This window comes from Protopterus annectens, chromosome 3.part0 (assembly GCF_019279795.1).
Source record: "Protopterus annectens isolate FY-2018-M chromosome 3.part0, PAN1.0, whole genome shotgun sequence".
In the NCBI taxonomy this organism is placed as follows: Eukaryota; Metazoa; Chordata; order Ceratodontiformes; family Protopteridae; genus Protopterus; species Protopterus annectens.
Window position 1 is genome coordinate 1603939509 of NC_056731.1, and position 20000 is coordinate 1603959508.

Sequence of the window (20000 nt, forward strand, 5' to 3'; positions counted from 1 at the left end):
AAATTTTTGGATTAGGGAGTTGGGGGATTTTACAGTTAAGCAGCAGAAATAGAGTTTTAGGTTTATGAAGTGGGAGGGGAGTTGTAGAGTTAGGGAGCAAGCAGGGAATTTAGGCTTAGGGGGGGTGGAGCTTTACGGTTAGGGAGCAATCGGGGACTTTAGGATTAGGTAGTGGAGTTGGAGTTTTAAGTTTAAGCAGCAATCAAGGATAAGGGCTAGGGAGGGGAAGTGGAGGTTTAGTGTAAGGGACCTTGGAGTCGAGTTGGGAACTCGTGGAAGTTTTTGATTTAGGGTTTAGATTCTGCTAGGGATATGCAATTTATGGGATTGGGTGTTGAGAAGACTATGTAGAAGGGGGAGATCGGGCTAGTAAGTCTTCAAGCACTTGCTTTTTCAAGAAAGTGGTTGTGAGTAGGTGTGTCTCACAAGTCACTAGCTTGTGAGCACCTGTAGTAGATCCTTATTTATTTACATGTACTTTTCAAACATGTGATATGTCTGTCTTACATTGGATATAATGCATTCAGTTTTGTTGGCATAGGAAAATGTACCATGGCAATATCATGTGATGGAAATGCCATGTACTACATATCAATTTACTTCAAAAGGATTCAAAATCCAACCTTACACAGAATTAAATTTTAGTTCCTATGTAGCATATTTTGTACATTTCATTACAGAGATGGCAGCACTTGAAATTAAGTGTTGCTAAATATGGGTACATGGATCTGTAGAGTAGGTTTACTTATAATCCTTGGAATACAATACTTTAAATGTGTAGACTTATTTTAAAGATAATGTTAACCTTCAACAATGTAAATATTTGATCACTTGCACATTCCATCTTTAAATATTTTGAGATTTGTATGTCATTATTTATTAATTCAGTTTAATGGAGATTGATACTATGGCATAAATATGAATTAGCTAATGAAAATGTTATTGATGTATGGCACTTAGAATAACTCTGAGGCTATGTGAATGACAGGTAGTAACTTTAGTATTAAAATTCCTCTTATATATGTTATTCATAAAGGCTATATATACTTAATAACTCTTCGGTAACTCTCTAATGAGTGAATTTTAATAGGCAATATGAATTTAGTCATGACAGAATAAATACTTAAGCCTTCTGTGTTTATTGAAAAGATTTTATCATTCAAACTTTGTACTGTAGACATCAGAATTTGTGACAGTATTTTCACAATATTATGTTTCTTGTTACCCTTCTACCTGTTTTCCAGAGAAATGGGTTAATCTAACCCACTCTGTTCACTAGCACACGGGAGCAGTTTTGTTTCCTGAAGACTGTTTGCCCTAATCTGATTTTGTGAAAAGCAGCAAATCAAACCTGTGGTTTGCCAGAGTTTAACAATGTCTGATATATGGAAAAGCGTGTGTGTGTGTGTGTGTGTGTGTGTCTGTCTGTTTGCGTATAGCTGTACCTGCTCTTAATGTTCTGTAACTTGTGGAGATGTGCTATGACCTTGAAACTGATACTTGAACTTAAAAAGTTGTTGTGGACATTGTGTCCCCCACATGTAGGTTCATGTTGGTTTTCATCCTACTTGGATGATGCACTTGTGTATTTTGAGGGAATGTGTGTTTGAAAGTATGCACCTGTAGTTAGTAAAGTGCGCTTCAGTGTGTCAGTTTTAGTTGCCTGTGATGTGGAATGCTGTAATATATGTCCAGAATGTTTTGTGACATTTCTGATTACATGCAAAACATTGACTCCAGAGTCAGTGGTGGCTTCAGGCACAGGCCAGCATGCTTAACCAGGCATAAAAGTATTGCTAAGTGAGATTTTAAAATAACAATCAGCCAATTTGAATTTTAAAGTCATTTGGCATTCTTAATGAAAGGCAGCCTGTCCTCAAGTGTATTATTGCTCATAAATTAACTTTAGTGATATGTTTGTACAGATTACAAGGTCTAGAATGATACTGAGTTCCCTGAAGTAAACAAATCCATTGCTTTGAAGTATCTGCCAATAAAACAACAGTCATGGCATTTGGAAAATTAATGTTACTTTTGCTTTCTTTTGAAGAAAACTGAACAATAATCTTGAAGAACAATGAAAACAAACGACTTATAGTCTCAGTCTTAAAATTAAAAGGCAGCACAAACCAAACAAGCACTATATAACAGCAAAGCCAATACTCTAGCATTGTAACAGACACAAAGCAAGTGGAATGTGTAGATACTCAGTACTATGGAGAGAAATCACTCATGAAGGTACTGATCACTGTATGAAGAGAAAGGTGTATTCTAGATGACTGGATAATAAACATTCTGGTGTCATTGTTCAAGGAAGAAGGAAACCTCTCAACTGTACAGATTTTTGCAGAATGTCCAGATTTTTGCCTCATATTTTTTGGTGTTCCTCCTAAAATCTGTACTTTTCTAGCAAATAGCTGATGACTGAACTCATTAAATAATGACAAATATTTGAGTTAAAGACTCCACATCCTTCAGAAAATTCATGCTAATGTAAACTTTCTAAGTTTGTAAGAGCAATATTTAAAATCTGTCCCTATTTGTCCCCTCATCATTTTAGGCTTTGTCCAGATTTTTTGCTCTAAGAGGTTGAGAGGTATGAGAAGGAGACATTCACAACTGTAGGCACACAGAAGTATCAAACCCATATGACACTGTAAGAGTGCTAGAGAGGGTGATTGATAAATAAATATGCAGAAAAAAGCAAGATGGGAGATAAGCATTTCAGATTCAGATCAGTATTTAGCACAACTGATCTGATGTTTGCAGTGAGGCAGGCAGAGGAAAAGAAGTTAACGATGAGGAAATATTCCAAATGAACATTCTCAGACATGCAGCAAGTATATGACAAGGCTCCAAGAAAGTTGAAGGTGGCAGTCATGTGACAGTTCAAAGTCTCAGAAACATTGGCAATTTAGTTCAGGCTATGTACAAGGACCCAATGACACAAGTGCAAGCACTGTCCACACTCACGGAGTAGTTCCCTGTAGAAGCAGGTGTGCACCAGAGTTCAGTTCTGTTTTTTTTTTCTTACTGATGATGGACTATGTTAGCAAACAGCTCAGAGATGACAGACCAAAAAGCTGCTGTGTGCAGGCAAAGCGGCAAAACAAGCAGACTGTGAACAAGAGCTGTAGGAGATAATAGGTGACTGGAAGGCAAACCTGAATGTATACAGGATGAAGCTAAGTACAGGAAAAAAGTTGTCATGGCAGCAAATGGAGGAAAAAAGAGGAAGCTGAAAATTGAAATAGAAGAGGGAAATAATGGAGTAGGTTAACAGGGATACGTAGTTGAGGAAAATGAATGTCTAAATGAGGAGCTCAAGCCTAGAACCAGAGGTGTTGTAGACAACTAACCAGCTGGCACAGAGAGGCAGGCTAGTGTGTGACAGAAGAATGCTAAAGAGGCTGAAACATAAGGTGTGTGTCACCTCTGCCCCACCCCAGTAATCAAGGAACTTCAATCCACAACACTAGCATCGTGAGGGACATGCACATTGGGATGATGACAAGTATACACGCACAGTACAGTTCAATTTCCCTTAAGAGTACACAGAGATTACAGTCAGTCTGGGGCTGGCTTCTCCTTCTTTCTCCAGATCCCCAATAAGACACCCCACTGGCACAGCTATAGGGTTAAGAGCTCAGCCGAGTGGTCAACCAAAACCTCCAGCATCCTCTCTGTACAACCAGTGCTTCATGTCTCTGCCCAGGTAGCTGACACACACACACACACACACACACACACACACACACACACACACACACACACACATACACACACACACACACACACTTTAAGATTTAATCGATATACAAACACACAGATACTCCTGGGGAAGGCTGGCACAGGTTCACTAGCTATGACCCCTTCTGCCCAGATTATATGGTAGTACCAGCTGCCACCAACCACTACTTATCAGCTACTATAAGGCCCTTTACCAAGGGTGACTACTCCTATTGTGTAATGTTGCTATTATTCAAATGGTAAGTGTGACCAACATCAAGGCTATTGGAGTGGCCTATACAGTGTCACCAAATATATCTGCGAGTACTCTAAGACCTTAAATATCTCTAAACAAATCAGCTGCAATTAAAATGTTTAAATATATTTATTAATAAATAATAAAAGAAGATAATAATAACTCAACATAGTGACAACAGAGTTCAGAATCACAGGAAATATTTTAAAACAACATTGCAGGACTGTCTCACATAAATACAGAAAACAACTAAATTAATCTTCCTATATTCCTATCTATCTCTAAGAGAGATACTATGATCTAAGTCTTACTTACAGAGCAAGGCAACTACAGATGAGAAGTGCTGAAGATGGATGTTTTCAGATCCAAGACAAGATACAAAATGCACAGACTTTCTCTGAGAGATAGTTCTTAAATTAATAAAGACACATTACTGCTAGGTCAACTGGATGACATCACTCTTTGTCACCTCTGCCTTCGGTTCCCAGGCTAACAGCAACTTAAAATTTAGCACCTCTGTGTCAAAAATACTTTTCCCTCAGAAGATTGTTTAGAACTGGAAGTCATAAAACAGTTAAACACTTTTGCATTTGAAACCTGTAATTATTTCTGTTTCCAGACAATAGAAAGAACTTCTAGCTGTAGACATCCTGTCTTCTTGCTGAGATAAACACAACTGTAAAACTATTCACTTATTTTCTCAGAGTTTGCAAGTTAACTCTGTATGTTCCAACTTCTACTATGAAAACATACATTTGCACAGACATATAGTTTATACACATTTCTGCTCTTTTCCAGCAGGGTACACTGTGGTTACTTTCTTGAAGCTGAGTACATAACATACAGTTCAGCACACACTTCTTCATCAGTAGTTTAATACACACATAATATATAGTTCTATTACATTTGTAAGACAAGCATACAAATCATATTAATATACACAAATGTCATAGAATTATTTACAAAATTCAAGCTAGCTGGGCAGGCAGCCTCACAAGGTGTACAAAACAGGGTTGAAATTAGTAGTTCTGGATGGCATAGAAACTTGGGTAGTGATGGCAGAACAGTTTAGAAAGCTTGTGTGATGAAGATGAAGTTTCTGAGATTGGTGGTGCGATGCATAGTGTGGGGCAGATGAAGAAATGAGGACATCAGAGCAGAAACCAAAGTCAATCCAATTGCAGTGACAGATCAAGGAGAACAGATTATGGTAGTTTGGTCATATGAGCAGGAAACCAGAAGACAATTTGGTGAAGAAGATTTGGGAGAAACAGGAAGAAGACAAGAGGAAATGAAGACATCCAGCAAAGATATGTACCCATTAGGAACAAGTGCAGGGCAAACCCCAGAAACAAACCCACATGGAACCATAAAATTAACAAGCTTAATAATAAAATAAGAAGAATTTTGACCAAAAGTGAGAAGAGTAATTCCCAGAATGTTAGAACTCTTGTCACTGAAATAAACAAACAACTCAGGAGCTTAATAAAGTCTACCAAAACCAAGCTTGAGGCTAAAATAGCTACCTGAGTCAAAGACAATCAAAAGGCATTTTTTAATTATGTTTGTAATCTCAAAAGCACAAAGCAGCAATGCACTGAGCTAATTGTGAACCATGTTACCTACACTGAGGCTGAAGATATAGTGAACCTATTGCTCGATAAATTTTGCTCTAAATTTACCCCCTCTTCCCTCCATCTGTCCTTCAAAATATACACAAAACTGGCTAATGCCCAGCTGCCACACAAGACCAAGTCCTAAAAGTGTTATCAAAAGCTAAAAGTACTGCACCAGTAGATCCTAACAATATCCCTGGATGCATCTTGAATGGCATGAAGCATGATTTAGCCACACTCCTAACAACACTGTTTAATCTCAACCTCCATTCAGGGTGTGGAATAGCTACAGTCATTCCACTGCATAAGGGAGGACCTTCCATGGGCCTAGGCAATTACAGACTCATAAGTCGGACCAGTCTCATATACAAAACCATGGAAAAACTTATCATGGAATTAATCAATTAGGACATGGGGAATCACCAAACACTGGACTCATCTCAGTTTTGATTCATCAAAGGCAGGTTATGCTTACTTAACTAGTGGCTTTTTTAAAAGTGTCCAAAGCAATGGATGAAAGCAAAATGGTGCACACCAAATGCCTCAACATGGTCAAAGCTTTTGACACAATTCCCCACTCAGGCATAGTACTAAAGCTATATAAACTGGGAATAAAACCATATGTCAGCCTCTGTATTGCCAACTATCTCACAGATAGGATGCAGAAAATCAAAGTAGGGGAATTTACCTCCACAAAGTGACCAGCCAGGGCTCTGTGCTGCAACCCCTTTTGTTTGGCACCTACTTTTTGGAAGTAATAAAACAATACAAAAGGCTGTCACTTATTAAATTTGCAAATGACTGCAAGCTAGGAACAGTCATTCAATCCCCAGATGACTTAGCAAATCTGCAGAAAGGTTTGTAATAAATAAATAACTGCCACCAAAATCATGGACTCAAAATAAATGCCAACAAATTCTATCCTTTGGGAAGTTGTCTACCTCAGGGAACTACCACATTGACAACACACCCCTAAGAATTGATCCAGTTGCTTGGGATTTGTGAATGTATGTGGACAGCGACCTATCCTTTGACTAACGTGTGCATTGTTGTAAGAAAGTCATTCTATATTTCACTGCTTATGAACAAAGGGGTTGTGTCAACATCTAGGGATGTCATTGTCCGCCTTTCCTCAGTCCTCATTAAGCCAATCATTGAATATAATATTAGCACCCTTTGGCATGTATCTGTCCTGATGCATGAAACAACTGGAATATCCACAGAGATACCTTACTAAAAGGATACAAGGCCTAAAGAACATGTCCTGGATCAAGTCAAAGCACTGTCACTATATTCAGTATGCTACAGACTGCTAAGCAGTGACCTGTGTCTGGCATACAAGGCATTCTCTAATCCAATACTAATGGATTTTGCTGCATATCAGCAAGCCCAATGGCATCAGAAACCTCTTCTACTCAATCTAGGGATATAAACCTCTTCTGCAACATCAAGAGAATGGTTTAGAGGGGCAGGTAAATATCACAGAGGATGCCACTGCTCTGGAACAGACTCCCCATTAAATAAAGTTCATCCCTGTCCATATTCAAGCACAACTAGGATGTATGGATGAAAACCAGAAAATTTACCCCAGAACTACCCCCTGTACTTCTAATGGATAGAGGCAGCTCCTAAATGTTTTATCCACCCAGGGCTCCCCTAAAATTATCTGTGGTATGATTCCAGTAATTCTCATTCTGGGTAATATATAATTATTGACCATGGGATGAGTAAGGCTAATCTATAACCAAATATTTTCAGCATAAAAAAGGAAACTGGCTAGGGTTAAAATGGCCCACGGAGGCAGCTAAGCTAGTACTTACCTATGAAACCATGAGATGGATGGATTATGTGAGAGAAGACCTGAGACAGTCAGGCATCACTGTCAAAGTAGATAGAAGAATAGCATTGAATCAAGAGAGGTGGATGAAGTTGACACAATACTGTGACCCCACGTATTAGCTAAACCAGGATTATATCTCATTTTTGTATGGATGTTCTTCCATTTTAGCATAGATGATTAGACATATAAGCTGCTAATCAATTTCATCATATATTCCTGAGTTTGATTTTCTCAAGCTCCACTTGTAAACTGACTGACTGTCTGCAAGCCACTTACCAAGTCAGTGCTCTTGGGACAGCATTGAAAAGAATATTTTTTTTCCTTAAAGCTCTTACGTGGGTAACAAATGAATGCAAAAAAAGTAAATACATCACTGTGTACATTACCTGATAGGTCATATTGTGAACTACATTATGTCTTTTTATGTTTTTGCCAAAGTCAAAGCTGCAAAAAGTATTTGGGGTCTGTTCATTTGCCATTTACCACATAAAATAATACAAAAAATTATGAAACTGAACCATGTTATTATACAACCATATTTGTTGTTTTTTTTGCCACGCATTGGTTGCTACGGCAACTTCCCTTATTTATCTTCAGTATAACTCAAACACAGACATGCAAGAGCAATGAAATAAACAGCCATAATATACAATGCATCTTTTTTTTAGTTCTCCTTGGTTGAACTTAAACCATAAACAGTGTCCATAATACAGACGTCTCTTCTGCTGCTGAGCGGCAGATGCTGCAAACCTTTCTGCTCAGTGATTTGACAGATGCAGAAATTCTTATCTGGGAGATGTCAGTTTTCAGAAATAAAAAGGTACTGAAAGAAACTGTAGCTTCAAAATAAAGTGGCAGATATTATCACTATTAGCTCAGAATAAATAAAAAGTAGAAAGCAGCAGGTTTACTCTTACGGCTGAGTCTGTCATCCTGTTTAAGCCAGCACAGGGAAAGAAAACAAAATGCACAGATGAAGAAAGTTTCACCGCTGTAGACAGGAGTATAAGCAGTTATATCAGCTTGCAAAGAATTTTACTCCACAAAACACATACACAAACACACATATACACACATATGCACACGCAGGTTAGGTCTTTAATGCAATATTTCATGTGCACATACTTCAGATTTCATCTGTTTTCCATTTCACAGTACAGTTCTATTATGCTTTTTTAACAGTTTTGAACTTATAGAATGCCTAAGCAACATTTTTTTTATTTTTATTTACTTATTTATTTATTTATTTATTTATTTAGCTTTTGTTTATCAGGATAGTCTGAATGGGTTTAGCATGAACCCCTTTTCAACAGAGGCCTGGGGCAAAAAGCTCCATATTTTGTACAATCATTAAAACCATCTTGAAAGTTTAAACAAAAATTGTAATTAAGGTTATGCATAAAAGAGATGGTACTTTTCTGTTAACAGGTCGGGGCAACAGGGGAAATGAGCAGTTGACGTGAAGTAACTGTACCACAGTAATGTATAAGTCCAGCATCTCGTTAGTGATGACCTTTTTTAATGAAACAACTTCACCTCTCAATGGTAAATCTTAATCTTTTGACCAGTTTGCCTACTGTGACCTTGTCTATCTTGCTGGTGAAGTGCATTCTGTATGGCATAAGGCGGCATGGTTGCTTATTTGCTTTCATTGTACTGAAACGATTGTGAAAATGGCTACTTGCTTTTATAGTTGAAGGCTTTACAGTTTTTTTTGTGTGGAGTTTTAGTCTTGCTGGATTTATGCTTGGGTTTAGGAACTGTGGTGTCTGCGAGATGTGTTGTTGTAACCTTGCAAGAATTTGCCAGAGGTCACTACAGCGGCCCTCAGCAATGTTTAAAGATACAGGTCTATGACTTTCCATAGCCATAGTGTATTTGTATGTATCTTGGTGTTTACTTGTGTAGGGTATAGTAACACCATTATAATCTAAAGGGTTTTGAAATCATATCCGATTCTCAGGGCTTGCCACTACTGACAAAAGAGAGAAATTAGTAACTCATTTAAATTTCCTTTTGAAAGGAGTGGTTTGAACCGTTGTATTTTTAAGTACCTTAGTGGGTCAGCAGACATGAGAGCAAACAAAGCATCCGTTCAGGACAGGTTGTTTGGGTAGTGTTCCGTTAACATTTTTTCTGTTAACATGGTAGCAGGGAAATGTGTGGTTGATGTGTACACACTTTATACATTCTAGGTCGTTAACTTTTTCTGAAAGGTAATTTATGTAGACAGATAGTAGCGCAAATTCTATTTTTTTTTCCTGCGAAAATGTCTACAGTTGAGAAGATCACGTTTGTTAAAATAGTGCGCTATTTAAGTTGCAAAACGACTTTTTTAGAAGAATAAAAAATAGGTAGAAGTTGCGATTCTATCCGTCTACATAAATTACCCTGCAGAAAAAGTGAATGACCTAGAATATATATAAAGTGTGTGTACACATCAACTGCTCATTTCCCCTGTTGCCCCATTAACGGAAAAGTACCAAAGAGATTACGCAAAAACAAGTCAAACATTATATACAGTTCAAGAATTCACATTTAACATATGCATCACATACTTGTAAGAAGGAGATATTTATACAGAAAAGCAGTTTACAAGCAGCAATGAGTTTACTTTGTGGGAATACATAAGTCACAGTATAGGTCTTTGTGAAAAATTACTTCTAAGAGAAGAGAAAAAATACTTTAGGAAGATAGTGAGAAAGATATAGTTAAGCGAGAGTGGGAATAAATTACTGTAATGTAAAATCAGAAGTAAGGAAAGGATACAGTCAGAATTGTGCTGGAGATGAGAAGAGATAAAATATGTTAGTTTTATGGCAGTCAGCCTGGTGAGATGCAGAAGTAGATAATTGCTTTCTCAAAGTGACATTTGAATTGTTTTTGAAGGAATTTTAATTTTGGTCTATTTTAGTACTAGAGAAATGGAGTTCTACATTTCTAAAATTTTGTTTGACTAAAAAGATTTCCCTAAAGAATTGTAAGATTTTGTTACAGTGATTTGCCTTTTGATCTTAGTTGTCTTATAGGAAATAGGGTTTTATGATGTTTGTTGCTGTAGGACAAAAGCGCCCAGCTGTTTTTGGAATAACAAAAATATTCTTGTGAAGACAAGTAAAGGAGTTCATTTGGTTCTTTGACATCTGTTTTGTCCTTCAGAACCTTTGCTGTGGACCTTTTTGTTACTTTTATTATGTTATTGGTTTTGTTATAACATTGTTCTCACTTTGCTAGCAATGTGACTTGCAGGTTACTGAAAATAGGGGACGTATACAGTAGAGAAGGCATCATGCACCCACAAAAGACTAAGCATTATGTAATTAAGTCTCAGGTTATGCAGATTGCTCGTGTGTCCACGGAAACAGCTAATTTCCTAAAGTACCAGCAGGACCTCCACAGACATTTTCTTGAGATGGGCTATGAAAGTGGGACTATCAGACATATTTTTGATCATATTAAGTTCCTAAAAGCAAAGGAGCACACTTCTTTCTATGAATAATGAAGAGGTTTTTTTTTACATGATTTCAGAAGTCCCTACATTTACCAGAGGAAAGAGAAGCTGAAAAGTATGAGTTTAACTTTCAGTAAAGATGTCCATGAGATTAAAAGAATAATTTGTGACAACTGGTCCATTTTGTCTAGTAATAAACTGTTGAGCAAGATTCTGGATCCAGGCCATTATTTTGTTTCAAAAAAGGTAGGTACATTAGGTCTTATTTAGAATGGAAGTTCAACAAGGACAGCATGGAGAGGCTTGGTACCTTTAAATGTGGACCCCCTTCCTGTACTTTTTGTGAGTTCATGAACTGCAGAGACTTTTTTCATCTGCCGCAGATGAGTAAGAAATATAACAAGGTAACTGGGAGTTGTAACAGTGAAAAGATTGCTTACAGCCTAGTGTTCCAAGTCTCAAGTTTTTCTATGTAGGGAATATTATTTTTAAGTTTAAAAGGAGGACAGGCCAACAGACATCTGAAATTAGAAATAGACTAAGCAACAATCCTCTTGCAAAGCACAGCATTGAATCACCAGGTCATTTGTTTTCACTTTCAACATTTTGGACATAATCAAGATGGGTCCACTCAAAGGGATCTGTAATGCCATTCTTGAAAAGAAGGTGCTGGAATGGCAAATTTGCCTTAATGCTTACAACCCGCTTGGACTTAATTTTGCTTATTCAATCAAATGCATTCTTCAGCTTAGGAAACTGGACCACAGAATTATTTTATTAATGATTTTGACATGATCCTTTTTCCCCTTTGTTCACTTTTCTTGGACATTTTTCCCACCTATATTTTTGATGGTTTCTGCCTATTTTCTTTTCTGCTACAACTCACACATATGCAGTCATTTGCATTTTTCTACACATTTTATTGATTGTTGTTTTCCTATTTTTGCTGTATGATTGATTTTTTTGGATCATGTTCAGTTTTAACAGTAATCTGATGAAGCGCTATGGTGAAAGCACTTTTCTTTTTTGTTTGTTTTTAATAGCTATGATTACAGTTTTTATTTTGATTGTATTTCTATATCTGATGTTGTTTTATATCATATCTTTTCCATGGTTACTATAGTGGGCACTGTTTTCTTGCTTCATGTGCCTGTTATGCACACACACACCACTTCAGCTTTCTGATTTTTTGTTTTTGTTTTTTTTTTTTTTTTTTAGTCTAGTTTTTTTTTTTTTTAGTTTATCACTCCTTTTGGAAGAATCTTGTTGCCACCTTAGTGCTAAATAGCCTTTATTGAAGGGAAGTTTGTAACACCTTGTTCCTGTCTGGAGACAAATAGTTAATTATTAGTTCTGCACTTTAGTTACTTGGACTTCGTTTCATTAGAACTCTTCCTGTTTCTTATTTTAGTTTGGATTGTAAAAAAATGACTTGTGTTACATAGGTTCATAGATTAGTACTAAGCTAATTGCCCTTGTGAGCCATTTTAAGTCTAGCCAATTACTCCTTGTGAGACTCAAACCCTGCACCTTGTGTTTGTAAGGCAAACACCTTAACCATTAGGCCACACTCTCAACCCCAACATCAGGCTTTTAATTGTAGGCTGGGCTTATTACTATGTATGAGGTTGTCAATAATGATTTATGTTGCTTTGTGCTTTTTTTGAATTTATTAGTTTTCCATGGGTTAAAGATGCTATTGAAAAGTTGATATGATGAAGTCCATTTGATGGATGAAAGCACTTATCATAAATTAAAGCCGAGTTATTCTGGTGTCTAAGTCTGTTTGAATTTGTTTCTTGAGTACTTTATTAGCATATAAATGTATGTGTTGATGATAAAGGCTGGATATATACAGAGTTGACTCGTAAAGTCCAAGAAAATAAGTGGAACTTGTTTATGACTCTGTTATGTCTGTTTCAGCTCAAAGCAGACACAATGTCTAGAGTTGTAGGCTTTCCTATTGTCTGGAAACAGAGGTAATTACAGGTTTCCAAGGTAATTGTTTTATGACTTCCAGTTTCAGGCAAGCTTCTAAGAGAGAAGTGTCAGCTTCTGAGATATAAGTATTTTTAATAGAGACATGTTATATTGTTAGTTCCTGCTAGCCTGGGAACTAAGGCAGAGGTGAAAAGAATGATTTAATCTGAAATGATTCAGCAGAAATGTTTGTTAGTAACCTAAGAACTATCTCAGAGAGAAAGTCTGTGCATTTTGTATTTTGTTCTGGACCTGTAAACACCTCTTCAGCACTTCTCATCTGTATTTGCCTGGCTCTGTAAGTAAGACATTTAGGGCATAGTATCTTAGAGATAGATAGGAATATAGCAAGAGTAGTCTAGATGTATTTATGTGAGACTGTTCTGCAGTGTTGATTTCAAACATTTCCTGTGATTTTAAACACTATTGTCATTGTGTTGAGTTAATGAGTATTGCCTTGTGCTTTTATTATTTATTATTAAATGTATTTAAACCTTTTAATTGTGGCTGGTTTTGTTTAGATATATTTAAGCTCTTAGAGTACTTGCATATGTATTTGGTGACACTGTACAGGCAACTCTTGAATAGCCTTAGTCTTGGACACACTTACCATTTGGATAATAGTAACATTACACAGTAAGATTGGGCACCATTTAGTAAGGTCCTTTATAATAGCTGATAAGTAAGTGTGGTTGGTGGCAGGTGGTACTACCATGTAGTCTGGGCAGCCTTCCCCAGGAGTGTATGTGTGTTTGTATATAAATCAAATTTCAAAGGGTGTGTGTGTGTGTGTGTGTGTGTGTGTGTGTGTGTGTGTGTGTGTGTGTGTGTGTGTGTGTGTGTGTATGTGTCAGCTACTTGGGCAGGGACACAAAGCACTGGTTGGACAAAGAGGGTGCTGAAGGCTTTGGCTTGACCACTCGGCCAAGATCTTAACCCTATAGCTGTGCCAGTGGGGAGTCTTATTGGGGATCTGGAGAGAGAAAGAGAAACCAGCTCAGGATTGACTGTGATCTCTGTGTGCTCTTAAGTGAAACTGTACTTTACTGTCTGTGTACTTATCCTCCCAATGTGCATGTCCCTCACAGTTGTTAGTGGTGAGGATTTGGGCTCCTTGATTACTGGGCCAGTGCAGCGGTGTCACATATTAATTGTTTGGCAGTGGTAGGATATCCACATCAAATATTAATTGCTTGATAGTGGTGAGATAGCCACATCACATATTAATTGACCTGCAGTGCTGTGGATATTGAATTCCTGTAGCTTGTGTACAGTGATCACTGAAGGTGTTTTGTACTCTAAATCAGCCACACAGTGAACATTCAGAGTTGATATCACAATTGTTTTATTTCTTTTGTTAGTTTAGTTAGTCAGGGAGAGCAGGCAAGCATGTCAACAGAGGGGTATGGCAAGTTGACAAGGATTGATGTATTTATGTGAGACTGTTCTGCAGTGTTGATTTAAAACATTTCCTGTGATTCTGAACACTATTGTCATTGTGTTGAGTTAATGAGTATTGCCTTGTGTTTTTATTATTTATTATTAAATGTATTTAAACCTTTTAATTGTGGCTGGTTTTGTTTAGATATATTTAAGCTCTTAGAGTACTTGCATATGTATTTGGTGACACTGTACAGGCAACTCTTGAATAGCCTTAGTCTTGGACACACTTACCATTTGGATAATAGTAACATTACACAGTAAGATTGGGCACCCTTTAGTAAGGGCCTTTATAATAGCTGATAAGTAAGTGTGGTTGGTGGCAGGTAGTACTACCATGTAGTCTGGGCAGCCTTCCCCAGGAGTGTATGTGTGTTTGTATATAAATCAAATTTCAAAGGGTGTGTGTGTGTGTGTGTGTGTGTGTGTGTGTGTGTGTGTGTGTGTGTGTGTGTGTGTGTGTGTGTGTGTGTGTGTCAGCTACTTGGGCAGGGACACAAAGCACTGGTTGGACGAAGAGGGTGCTGAAGGCTTTGGTTTGACCACTCGGCCAAGATCTTAACCCTATAGCTGTGCCAGTGGGGAGTCTTATTGGGGATCTGGAGAGAGAAAGAGAAACCAGCTCAGGATTGACTGTGATCTCTGTGTGCTCTTAAGTGAAACTGTACTTTACTGTCTGTGTACTTATCTTCCCAATGTGCATGTCCCTCACAGTTGTTAGTGGTGAGGATTTGGGCTCCTTGATTACTGGGCCAGTGCAGCGGTGTCACATATTAATTGTTTGGCAGTGGTAGGGTATCCACATCAAATATTAATTGCTTGATAGTGGTGAGATAGCCACATCACATATTAATTGACCTGCAGTGCTGTGGATATTGAATTCCTGTAGCTTGTGTACAGTGATCACTGAAGGTGTTTTTGTACTCTAAATCAGCCACACAGTGAACATTCAGAGTTGATATCACAATTGTTTTATTTCTTTTGTTAGTTTAGTTAGTCAGGGAGAGCAGGCAAGCATGTCAACAGAGGGGTATGGCAAGTTGACAAGGAGCCAGTTCACTGAGATGTGCCAGGCTAAAGGACTGGTGCATGGAAACCTGACTAAAGCAGATATGATTGCAGCTTTAGTCACAGCTGCATCAGAGAATAGCAACCAGAAGGACAATTAGATTGGCCTTGGGGATGTACAACTTTCAGAAAATGGACAGCTCAACCTTTCCACAGAGGACTTAAGAAACCATCTGGAGTTAAAGAGACTTGAGTTTGAAGTCAAGCATTTGGAAATAGAAACATCAGAGAGACTGAAACATCTGGAAGCTGAGGAGAAGGAGAGACAACATGAAAAGGAGATGCTGACTCTTCACCAGAGTAATGGAGTTAATGGGGAAGGGAGGAACCGAACTCCAGAAGCAACAAAGGTCAGTAAATTTCTTCCACAATTTACAGAGGGGGATAATTTTGATAGTTTCATTCATATGTTTGAGAGAGTATGTAAACAGTATAATGTTGACCAAGGGCTCTGGGTACAGTTCCTGACCCCCTTAATCCATGGTAAAGCTGTAACTGTTCTGTCCAAACTGTTTGATAATGACTGTCTAAATTATAATGTTGTAAAGAATTGTTTTCTAGAAATTTTTAAACTAAAACCTGAAGCTTATAGGAAAACTTTTCATAAGCATAAACGCAAGGCAGATGAAAGAGTGTGTGAACATGTTGCTGAACTAAGCACTTATTTTCATATGTGGGTGAGTGGATGTCAGGTCACCACTTTTGAAGGGATGGCAGATCTTTTTATGGGGGAACAAGCCCTTAGCACTTTGCCTGATGACATGAGGATCTGGTTAGCTGATAGACAATGCCTTACTGTAGATGAGTTGGGGAAGAATGTAGACTTATACCTAGCAAGCAGGGCATCACTGCACAGGAAAGGGACACCCAGTGCTGCTCATGTTTCTAAGGGAACCCATGGTGGGCAGCCCAGACTGTCCCAACAGAATCTGCCTTTAGCAGGGTAAGCCACTAGTCCAAGTACATGTTCAGGACCTAGGGTTAAATGTTTTAATTGAAACCAGTGGAGCCATGTAGCATATAAATGTCCATGGAGGTAAGGTGGGGAACAAAGAGTGGGAGAGTCATTAAGTGGGAATTACAAAATGCCAACAGTAAATTGTCTTGAGTTGAGTCAACAAGGGTACCAAACTACCACCCTGCAGATATCCTGATAGGAAATGATTTGGTAATGCAGTACCACGTGTTCGTGCAGTTACACAGTCAGGCTTGGAGACAAGTATGTGGGTCTGGTAGCCTGGGGAGACACAGACATACTGCACACTTGCAGCCAGGACTGGTGAGGTGGTTACTTAAGGGAGGGAGCTACCCTGTAGCAGTGAGACTGAAGGTGAGCCACAGTTGCTTGTGGGTTCTGATGTTCCCTTGGACAGAGTGACTGCAAGGGCAGAGGTGAGTAGCAGTACCCAGGCTGACAGTGAGGCACCGCTGTCAGAGAATACCAGACTTCCTGTGGAAGGGGAACTGGGAAGGGTTACCAAGAGAGAGTTGGGATAGGGTCAGCTCTCAGACCGTACATTACATGCCCTAGAGCATCTTGGTGGGGCTACATTACCAAGGGTTACTGGCAGGTGCCCTTGATACCCAGTGCTAGAAAGAGATCAGCCTTTGTGACTCATTTTGGCTTGTATGAGTTCACAAAGATGTCCTTTGGGATAAAAAATGCCCCACCAACTTTCCAGAGGCTGGTGGATTATATCCTAGCAGGAGCAGGAGATTTTGCACTTGCTTACCTAGATGATATTGCCATCTATAGCCATTCCTGCAAGAGCACCTTCAGCATGTCACATAGTGCTGGGCAGACTACAGAGGGCAGGGATGACCATTAAGCCCAACAAATGTCAGGTGGGTATGTCAGAGGTCTCCTACCTGGGACATAAAGTGGGGAGTGGTAAGATCAGGCCAGAACCAGACAAAGTGGAAGCCATTCAGGCATGGCCTGCACCTTTTACCAAAAAGCAGGTGGGGGCATTTTTAGGGACAGCATGGTACTACAGAAAGTTCATCCTTAGTTATAGTGCCATAGCTGCTCCCATCACAGACCTGACAACAACAGGCCAGATAAGATAGTGTGGACCCCAGTATGTGAGCAGGCATTCCAGAAGTTTAAAGAAGCTTTGGGAGGACCCCCTGTGTTAGCCAGTCCAGATTACAGCAAAGAATTTGTTGTGCAGGTGGATGCTTTGAACCATGGGGTGGGGGCTGTACTTAGCCAGATTTCTTCAGAGTTAGAAGAGCACCCAGTGGTTTATCTCAGTCATAGGCAACAACCCAGGGAGGAATCTTATGCAGCTGCACAAAAGGAATATCTAGCTATAGTGTGGGCACTGGGAATTGTACTTTACTGTGTGTGTAGTTGTCATCCTCCCAATGTGCACATCCCTCACTGGTGTTAGTAGTGAGGATTGAGGCTCCTTGATTACTGGGCCAGTGCAGGGGTGTCACAGCTTCTAAGGTTAATGTTGAAAAGAATAAGGTTAGTTTCGTTACCTGATAGGTAGGCTTGTCATCCTTTTTAGGGTTGATTCCAGTCAGTCATAAAGTTGAGTTTCTGTAGATGACACATCAGGTGAATCATGTATGTCCTCATCCTTTGGGAGGTTGGGTGAAATGGTCCGGCTCTTGAGCCAAAAGCTATCCATCTTGTAGGTGTCAATGGATCGAGGTATGTCAAAACAATCCTGACTCCCAAAACTTGGGGTGTCAGGCAAAACTAAAATCAAAGCCATTGATTTGCAATATACCCAGAGGTGTTATAGCACTGTGGGAATTCTCTCCTCTTGAGAGTGTGCCAGTGGAAAGCCAAACTTAGATATAAGAATATAACATACAACTCCAACATCTGGCCATAGTAAGAGCTGCACAGCAAATTGAGGCTGATCCACTAGTAATGAGCTGGCTTTTGTTCATGGGTTCAAAGGTTCATAGATTTGTACTAGGCTATCAACCCTAGGGCTTATACAAGCCTAGCCATAACAATTCCCTGGCTATTTCTTCCCACAGTATTTACTTCCCTGGACCCCTGTCTAGCAGGGTGACTGACATGCTCCCCGGGGGTGAATTTCTTATCTCCCATCCAATCATCAAGGTTCCCTTTGAAGAGGGCCAAAGAGGCGCTCTGCTTGACATGTATGGGCAGTCTATTCCAGAATCTGGGGAGTCTCTGGGTCAGTAACCTATCCCTCCAGCATGTTTTGTTTACTGTGATGACAAGATTTAGATCCCTGGAGCATGTGTCTCTGTGGGACTGCGATTTCTTTAAGTCTAGCATGTCCAACAGCTCTGGGTTTGACATGGCCCTTGTATGTTAAGCAGAGATCGCCTCTGAGTAGACGATATGCGACAGAGTATAGGTGGAGTTTTTTTAGATGATCAGCATAGGGCATCTGCCTTAGGCCTGTGATTCTTTTAGTGAGGTATTTCTGCGGCCTTTCCAGTTGTTCCAGATGTCTTGAGAGGTACATACCAAATAGGGCATTGTATTCTATAATGGGTCTAATGAGATGAGTACAGTGGGATAATGACCTAATTTTTTCTAGATGAAAAGCCCTTAGTGATGAGGTGTGCCACAAAGAAGGATTTCCTGACTGTTGTGGTGATGTGGTTATCGAAGGTGAGACCACTGTCCACCTGTGCCCCTAAGTCTCTTATCACACTTTCGGTGTTTAGTGTACTGCCACCTATGTGGTAATTCACGGGTACATGTTTTTTCCCAAAGGGGATAACTATACATTTCTTGGCCCTGAGCTTGAGCCCATGGGTCTGGCACCAAGCATCTGTTTCCATAAGGCCCTTTTGTACAATATCCACATCATTTGGGGATTCAGTAATGGCTTCCAGTTTGCAGTCATCTGCAAACTTTGTTAGCCAAAGTCCCTTAGTGTTGGCCTGTACTTCAGAGAAGTATATGCCATATGCCAAACAAGAGCGGTCACAGGACTGAACCCTGAGGTACTCCACTTGTCAATTTGTCTGGAGCTGGATTTAGAGTCAGCTACTTTTACAGTGTGGGTTCTGTTAGTAAGCCAGTTGGCAACCCATCGAGTGACATAGGGATTAATGCCCAGTTTAGTAAGTTCATCTATGATTCCAGTGTGGGGGATGGTGTTGAAGGCCTTGGTGAGGTCCAGATAGGCTGTGTGGACCACCTTACACTTGTCCATGGCTCTGGAGACTGATTCAAAGAAGTCAATCAGGTTCAGGAGATGAGATCAGCCCTTCACGAACCCAAACTGCATAGGGTCCAGTGTTTGAAGGTTGCCAATGTCTTTGTTTATAAGTTCCATGATAATACATTCCATGGCCTTGCAGATAAGGCTCGTCAGACTGATGGGGCGGTAGTTCCTGGGATCCAAGAGGGATCCCCCTTGTGGAGTGGGATAACTGTAGCTGTGCGCCGCTCAGTGGGCATGAAGCATGAGGTGAGGCTATGATTAAACATGACACTTAGGTGAGGTGCCAGTTAATTTTGTAGTTCATGTAGTATACAGCCTGGTATGTCATCTGGTCCCATGGATGCTGTATTCTTAGCTTTGGAGAGTGCGTTTTTTACCTGTGTTGCCGTTATTACCACAATTTGTCAATCTTTTGGTATTGAGATGGGCCCTTTAGGGGGTGAGA